Source organism: Pan paniscus, chromosome 2, assembly GCF_029289425.2.
Source record: "Pan paniscus chromosome 2, NHGRI_mPanPan1-v2.0_pri, whole genome shotgun sequence".
In the NCBI taxonomy this organism is placed as follows: Eukaryota; Metazoa; Chordata; class Mammalia; order Primates; family Hominidae; genus Pan; species Pan paniscus.
In genome coordinates, this window is record NC_085926.1 from 73,034,753 (window position 1) to 73,043,408 (window position 8,656).

At 42.8% G+C, this 8,656-nt stretch overlaps 1 non-coding gene across 1 annotated transcript; it reads left to right on the forward strand.

Annotated features, from left to right (window-relative positions):
- Nucleotides 1–5,189: 5,189 nt before the first annotated feature.
- Nucleotides 5,190–5,293, forward strand: LOC112439482 (small nucleolar RNA U13). Its single transcript, XR_003027757.1, has one exon. It is a non-coding gene; the product is annotated as a small nucleolar RNA U13 (small nucleolar RNA).
- The last annotated feature ends 3,363 nt before the right edge of the window (nucleotides 5,294–8,656 follow it).

Sequence of the window (8,656 nt, forward strand, 5' to 3'; positions counted from 1 at the left end):
TATCATCTATATCTCTATCATCTGTCTATATCTCTATCATCTATCTCTATCATCTATCTATATCTCATCTATTTCTCTGTCTATATCTCTATTATCTATATCTCTAGCATCTGTCTATATCTCTATCATCTATCTATGTCTCTATCTATCTATCTGTAGTCTTATTTCTCTTCCTTACCCAAAAGTAGCATACACCTTGCTTTTTACACATTTTTTTTTTTTGAGACATTGTCTCACTCTGTCACCCAGGCTGGAGTGCAGTGGCGTGATCTCAGCTCACTGCAACTTCTGCCTCCTGGGTTCAAGCAATTCTTGTGCCTCAGCCTCCTGAGTAGCTGGGATTACAGGTATGTACCACCATGCTCGGCTCATTTTTTTTGTATTTTTAGTAGAGACAGGGGTTCACCATGTTGGCCAGGCCAGCCTCGAACTCCTGCCCTCAGGTGATCCACCCACCTCAGCCTCCCAAAGTGCTGGGATTACAGGCCTGAGACACCGTGCCTGGCCTTTTTTCACTTAATATATCCTGCTGCTCACACCATACTCCATGTAGAGATCACTCTTGTTCTTTCTTTCCTGTAGTCTCTAGAGTGGATGTACACTCCACTTGTTTCCAATCAGGATTCCCAGAAGTGGGTCCTGTCAAAGGTAACTGCTTCAGTAATTTGGGTAGTTCCTATCAAATTCCCCTTCCTCAGGCTTTATGTTCTGTTCTCCCACCAGCTGTGTATGGGGGTGCCTGTTTCTCATGGCCTCACCAACAGTGTAGGTCTTTCCCCAGGTTGAGGGGCTATTGGTATTTTTCTGTGACCTCTCAGTTCGCGTCCTTTGCCCATTTTCCAAATTGGGTTGTTGGTCTTTTTCTTTAGAATTTCTAGAACATTTCAGAATTTTCTTTAGAATTTCTTTGATAGATTATGGAAATTAATCTTTGTGATGTTACAATCATGTTGTTTTTCCAGTTTGTCTTTTTCCTTTGATCTTTGCGTAACAAAAAAAATCATAAGCAAATTATTTTTATATATTTGAATTCATGAGTTTTTTCTTTTTAATGGTTCTGGATTTTAAATTAGTTTTAGAATGGCTTTCTCCATTTTATTTTATTTTATTTTATTTTGAGACAGGGTCTCACTCTGTCACCCAGCCTGGACAGGGACAATGTGTGATCACAGCTCATTGTAGCCTTGACTTCAGGGCTCAAGTGATCCTCCCACCTCAGCCTCCTAAAGTGCTGGGATTACAGGCATTAGCCACTGTGCACCATCTGGCTCCTCCCATTTTAACTTATATGGTTTCATTTCTTATATTTAATATTTGGTTTTCTTGCAGTGCTTTTTATCCTGATGCATACTATTAGGTTTTTATTCTGTTTGTCTTTAGGGCCCAGTACCATTTATTAAAAACTTCATCTTTAGCACCCTGATTTGATATGCCACCTTCATCACACAGTAAGTCCTGGGTTCATTTGGATGTATTAATATTTCTGGATGTGTTCTGTCTGTCCATTCGTGTGCTGATACCACACTGGCTTAGTTGCTGATGTGTACAGTGTTTTACATTCTAGTACAGCTGCTTCCTTTTTGTTCTTCTTTTTCTCAATTTTCCAGACCTAATCTTGCTTATTTATCTTGTCATATCAACTTCAGAGTCAGCTGTGTGATTCCAGAAAAAAAAGATCTCTTGCTACTTTAATTTGGATCATAATACTTTATTTATTTATTTATTTAAGACAGAGTCTCACTGTGTCACCCATACTGGAGTGCAGTGGTGCGATCTTGGCTCACTGCAACCTCCGCCTCCCAGGTTCCAGCAGTTCTCCTGCCTCTGCCTCCCGAGTAGCTGGGATTACAGGCACCTGCCACCATGCCTGGCTAATTTTTTATATTTTTAGTAGAGACGGGATTTTGCCATGTTGGCTAGGCTGGTCTCAAACTCCTGAACTCAGGTGATCCACCTGCCTCGGCCTCCCGAAGTGCTGGGATTACATGCGTGAGCCACCATTTCCGGCCTCATAATACATTTTAAAATTAATTGTGGAAGAATTTGCATCTTCAGGATGTTGAATCTCTCTAACCAAAGACATGGTATACCTTTCTATTCAAGTTAACTTTTGTGACTTCAAAAACGTTTAAATTTCCTCATGGAGGTTTGCATATTTCTTGTTCAATTTGTTCCTCAGTGCTTTATCTATTTTATTTTCTAGTTCAGGGATCATCAGCAAACTACAGCCCTTGGGACCACTGCCTGTTTTCTTATGGCCTGTGAAGTAAGAATAGTTTTTCTATTTTAATGATTGGAAAAAACACAAAGAAAAGTAGTATTTTGTGACTTGTGTAAAAATTACTTGAAATTCAAATGTCAGTATCCATAATGACGTTTTATTGGAATGCAGCCACTGCCATTTCTTTATGTATTGTCTGTGGCTCCTTTCTTGCTAGGACTGCAGTAGAGCTGTGACCATGTGGCCCACAGAGCCTGAAATATTTACTATTTGTGCCTTGATGGAAAAGTTTACTGGCCTCTGTTCTTTTTTAACTTTTTATTTATTTTTTATTTTTTGAGATGGCGTCTCTGTTGCCCAGGCTGGAGTGCAGTGGTATGATCTCAGCTCACTGCAACCTCCCACTCCTGGACTCAAGCAATCCTCCCACATCAGCCTCCTGAGTAGCTGGGACTGCAGGAGTGCACCACCACTACTGGCTAATTTTTTATATTTTTAGTAGAGATGGGGTTTCGCCATGTTGCCCAGGCTGGTCTTGAATTCCTGGGCTCATGGGGTCTGCCCACCTCGGCCTTCCAAAGTGCTGGGATTACAAGTGTGAGCCACCGCACCCAGTGATCTCTAAGTAGTGGTTTTTGTTTGTTTGTTTGTTTTTGAGACGGAGTCTTGCTCTATCACCCGGCTGGAGTGTAGTGGCGCGATCTCGGCTCACTGCAACCTCCGACTCCCTGGTTCAAGCGATTCTCCCGCCTCAGCCTCTTGAGTAGCTGGGATTACAGGTATGCACCACCAGGCCCAGATAATTTTTGTATTTTTAGTAGAGATGGGATTTCACCATGTTGGCCAGGATGGTCTCCATCTCCTGACCTCGTGATCTGCCCACCTCGGCCTCCCAAAATGCTGGGATTACAGGTGTGAGCCACTGCGCCTGGCCAGTAGTGGTTATTTTCATGTGTATTTCCGTCCTCCAAATTTACAGTCACTCATAACTAGCTTGGTCCTACTTTTGAAAATTCAGAATGCAACTGAAGAGGTTGAGGGAAAATTAGCAGAAAAACAGTCTTGAAGGGCTGCTGCCAATAATTGAAATGCCTAGAATGTTCTCAGTGGAGAAATGACCTTTAATACTCTTAATGACCGATTTCAAGTCTGCTCTTCCAGGCAAAATTTGCATTCTTCCTTTAAATGGGATGGTTTGTTTGTGAGAGGTACAAAATCTTCTTTGGGAAAAGGAGGGAAAGATTCAAACTCCCTAGCCATGTGACCTATTCACTGAAGAGAAATGACAGCACGACCCCTTGAAGCTACCATCCCACCACGGTTTGCGTCGGAGTGTGCATGAACCAGATGCCTTGAGTGGAGTCAGCGTTCCCATCCTGGGAGGGCCAGCTGTCTGCACTTTCTGTCAAGACCGGCCCAACCTGCTGCTGCCTTTGTGAAAGCCTTCTGTGGCTGACAGCTGCTCCTCGTGTATTTATTCCTGAAGACATTTCCTCATGTATCCTACCTGAAGACATTTCCCCTCCCCTCCACCTTCTACTTCTCATTCCATTTATGACAACTCATGTAAGTTTGTAATAAGACTTACTTCCATGGTCGTTTGTATGAAGAAATCCGAAAAACATTATTTTTCCAGTTTTTGTCTCCGAACGCCATAGGCCCTTCAGTGTTGTGGTTTACGCATCTTGCTGCGAATGCAGGGCCACCATCACTCAGCACCACTCCCAGGACTGACGTTTCACTGAAAATGTCTCAGAAACTAAGAGCAATGGGGGGAATTTTGCACAAAACGAAAGTGATGGTGCAGTGTGTGGGCAGATCATTATTCTGAGATTGTCTTTCCTCCTCTTTTGGCAGGTTTTGTGGGTTTTTTTTTTTCTTTTTCATTTTGTTTTTTTTTGAGACAAGCTCCCTGTCATCCAGGATGGAATGCAGTGGTGCAATCTTGGCTCACTGCAACCTCCTCCTCCCAGGTTCAAGTGATCCTCCCACCTCAGCCTCCTGAGTAGCTGGGACCACAGGCACCCACCACCACGTCTGGCTAATTTTTTTTTTTTTTTTTTTTTTTTTTTAGTAGAGATGGGGTTTTGCTATGTTGGCCAGGCTGGTCTTGAACTCCTGGCTTCAAGAGATCTGCCTGCCTCGGCTTACCCAAGTGTTGCGATTACAGGCATCTGTGCCCGGCCTTGGCAGTGTTCAAATACCCTTTCTTTTAGGAAATGATAGGGGTAATAGGTGAGAGTTGCTGGTAGTGCTTTAGTGTCTTTAACCGGCAAAGGAAAACACTGAAAACTCTTGGCTGGGTCCCTTGATAGACCAATGATTGATATCCCAAAGCCATTATCTGTCACTCTCCACTTGCCTAGTTTTTTTTTTTTTTTTTTTTCTGACAGGGTCTCACTCTGTCGTCCAGGCGGGAGTGCAGTGGTGCCATCTTGACTCACTGCAATCTCTGCCTCCCGGGCTCAAATGATTCTCCCACCCCAGCCTCCTGGTAGCTGGGATTACAGACATGCACCACCATGCCCAGCTAATTTTTGTATTTTTGATAAAGATGCGATTTTGTCATGTTGGCCAGGCTGGTCTCAAGTGATCCGCCTGCCTCAGCCTCCCAAAGTGCTGGAATTACAGGCGTGAGACACCGCACCTGGCCATTGCCTACCTTTTCTATAAAGGGTGGAAAGGCGACCTGCTGGCCACCCAGCTTCCTAGGAATAGCCCTGTGATACAGCCCTGGCCGACAAGATGAAAGCAGAAGTCCGGAGTGATGTTTTCTTGCTGGGAGAAAGTTCTGCGCCCTTGGCCCCTTTACCTTTTCCCTTCTCTGACCTCTTCTTCCTACACGGAACTCAGACTCAGGTCTTGAAGTGAACAGCTGCTTTCTATCTCTGAGGAGACTAGCCTGAGGATGAAAGCTTGAAGCTTGGCAGAGCAAAACCCAGAAATGTGCTCGTTAATAAAATCCAGGATCCTTTTATAGTTCATAAGTGTGATGATTGGGTTTTCACGCTCGTATGTGAGATGTGCCTCCCTCAGACTTTGTTACGATGTTGGCACATTCCCCGTTTGATGTGAAAAAAGAAAAGTAAAATGAAAAAGGTATCCAAAATCAAACTGTATATAAAGTGATGAATTTGCCAAAAAGTCTTTTACATGTGTTGGACACAGACTCTTGTGGTCAATACAAACCCAAAATTAGAATTTGTGGATGTGATTCTTCCAGTGAATGCTTGAGGTATCTGTTATCTTTTTAAAACTCCTGTATTATTTATGGAGAAAGACTTTTTGAAAGCAGGTAGTGGGTCTTGAGTTTCCCTCTTCCACCCTCTCCTTGACCAAACATGGCACTCCAAGCAGGCTTGGATGTTCTGTGCAACTCATGTCATTCAGTTGCTTTATGAAGTATTTTGAAGATGCTTTTATTTCAGCCATTGATCTGACATTGATGTCAACAAAGTCTAAAAGCAGGTCCTTGACAACATCTTGGTCCCTATGGTAGCAATGTCTGGGGCAAATGGCAATGATGGAGGTGTTATAATCATTTTCATAAATTTATTTGAGTTAAAAGCTATTGAAAGCTTTCCTGGTATCTCTTGAGGAACTTCAAAGGGGACCCAATTGGTAATCCTTAATAAAAGAGAGACATCTCTTTTAAAATTGACACCAGAGAGTGGCACTTCTCAAGTCATACAGCTGGGGATGTGAAATAAAAGGTCATTAGTGGAGCCATTTTGGCATTTTATGCACCAGGTGATTTAGATTTAATTTCTTGGCCTGGCACGGTGGCTCATGCCTGTAATCCCAGCACTTTGGGAGGCCAAGGCAAGCGGATCACTTGAGGCCAGGAGTTCGAGACCAGCATGGCTAACATGGTGAAACCCCGTCTCTACTAAAAATACAAAAATTAGCCAGGTGTGGTGGTGGGCACCTGTAACCCCAGCTACTTGGGAGGGTGAGGCAGGAGAATTGCTTGAACCCAGGAGCCAGAGGCTGCAGTGAGCCAAGATGGCACCACTGCACTCCAGCCTGGGCGACAGAGTGAGACCCTGTCTCAAAAAAAAAAAAAAAGAAAAAAGAAAAAAAAGATTTAATTTCCTAATCCTTACACTCCCAGAAGTAGGGACTGTTATTATCTCCATTGTAGAGATAAGCAAGATGGTGGCTCAGAGAGGGAAATTAATCTCTCTAATGACACACAGCCAGTTAACAGTTGAGTAGGGTTCTCTGATGCCAAAGTCTCAGCCTCCACTTTGCCTGAACCCTGTGTAAGGGCAATTTACAAAGTTTATGTGCAACTTATTTATTTAACTTTCTGTTTTTCATCCCCTTTTATGTGAAAAACTGTCAATAAGTGCATATTGAAAGACTTTTTCTTCTTCTTTTTTTTTCTTTTTGAAATGGAGTCTCGTTCTGTCACCCAGGCTGGAGTGCAATGGTGCCATCTCTGTTCACTGCAACCTCTGCCTCCCGGGTTCAAGCGATTCTCCTGCCTTAGCCTCCCAAGTAACTGGGATTACAGGCGCATGCCACCATGCCTGGCTAATTTTTTGTATTTTTAGTAGAGATGGTTTTCGCCATGTTGGCCATACTGGTCTCGAACTCCTGACCTCAGGTGATCCACCTGCCTCGGCCTCCCAAAGTGCTGAGATTACAGGTGTGAGCCACTGCACCCGGCCTTGAAAGCCTTTTTCTATTCTTGTCTCCCCACTTCTTCCAAATCCTAATTGGATTTGGCCTAATTTTATTTACTTTTAATTAAGTTAATTTAAAATTTAAATATGTGCACATGTGACTAGTGACTCCCATATTGGGCTGTGCTGAACATGGAGTGTAATAGCAGAACACAGACGCTGTATACACAGCCAGGGTTTGCATCCCAATCCTGTCACTTTGCTAATTTTTTTTTTTTTTTTTTACTTCAATAGAGGACATTTTCCTGAAGTCTGTCATTACAGGAGTTTCAGATTTCTTCCATTTTTGCTCATAGCTGTTGATCTATACACTTTTACTCAACCCTGATAAAAATAACTTAGAACAAAGTATATCTGAGTAAATGTGCTTTTATAGTTTCTACGAACTGGAAGACATTCACAGCTTATTATTAATTATTATTATTTGTTAATGTTGTACCAGTATTTGATTTTCTCAGCCTGCTCTCCAAAGGGTGTGTTACCACTGGGCGGTAGATCTTGGAATGAAGAAAGAGATTAAGAATAAAAGTCCCAGAGTTTTTTGCACTGTCCCCACCGTCAGGTCTCAATTTTCCACCCACTTTGCGTAGAGCAGAAGTGCGGCCTCATGGTGCCCTCCTGTGGCCATACGTTTAGTTGCAAGATGATGGTAGAGTTTTTCCTTTTTAAAAAAAAAGGAAAGAAAGAAAAGGAAAAAAGTTCTGCATATGTTTTTAGTCAGCAACACGTTTTGAGATGTGACAGTTCTGTCAAAACAATATAATTCAACAAACTTCAAAGTAACCACAACAGAAGATATGTAGACACAATTTGGAGCGCTGTCTCAGAGCCTTACCGTGAAATGTGCCACAAACATTTTGAGGGACGAACAACGACATCTGCAAGGGAAGCAGGGTAAGTCACACTCAGGTGTGTGAGAATCAGAACAGAGACCCAGAAGAAAACCAGCTTAGAAATGGAGGCAAAGCATTAAAGAAAAGGCAAAAGAGAATTTCAATTTTCTGGTGCTGGAAGCTGTTAGCTGCACATGTTTGAAGAAGGCAAGTTCTGCAATGCCTTCACTTGTATTCATCTAGCAGGTGTGAACCAGACAGTGTCTCTGTCTTCAGGGAGCTTACATTTTAGAGGAAGGGGAGACAGAAAGTCGTTACACAAGGAATTGAACAAACAAGCTACTTTCAGAAAGCAAAATGCACCATGGAGAAAATCAAACAATGTCCTGAGATGGCAATAGATAGAAATTAAGAGCCATGAGGAGGAAGGGGAGAGGGAGAGAGAAGTGAGAAGTTCTCAATGAAAGAAGTGGTTAAATTATGGCTACATTAAAAGAAATTATTTCTAAAATTTCTTTCTTTTTTTTTGAGACAGAATCGCTTTCTGTTGCCCAGGCTGGAATGCAGTGGTGCATTCTCAGCATGCTGAAACCTCTGCCTCCTGGGTTCAAGTGATTCTCCTGCCTCAGCCTTCAGAGTAGCTGGGACTACAGGGCATGTGCAACAACATCTGGCTAATTTTTTTTTTTTTTTTTAATTTTTAGTAGAGATGGGGTTTTGCCATGTTGGTCAGGCTGGTCTTGAACTCCTTACCTCAAATGACCCACCCGCCTCGGCCTTGCAAAGTGCTAGGATTACAGGCGTGAGTCGCTGCGCCCGGCATTTTTTTTCTTTTTTTTTTGGAAATTGAGGCAGAGTCTATGTTGTCCAGCTGGTCTTGAACTCCTGGGCTCAAGCAGTCCTCCTGCCTC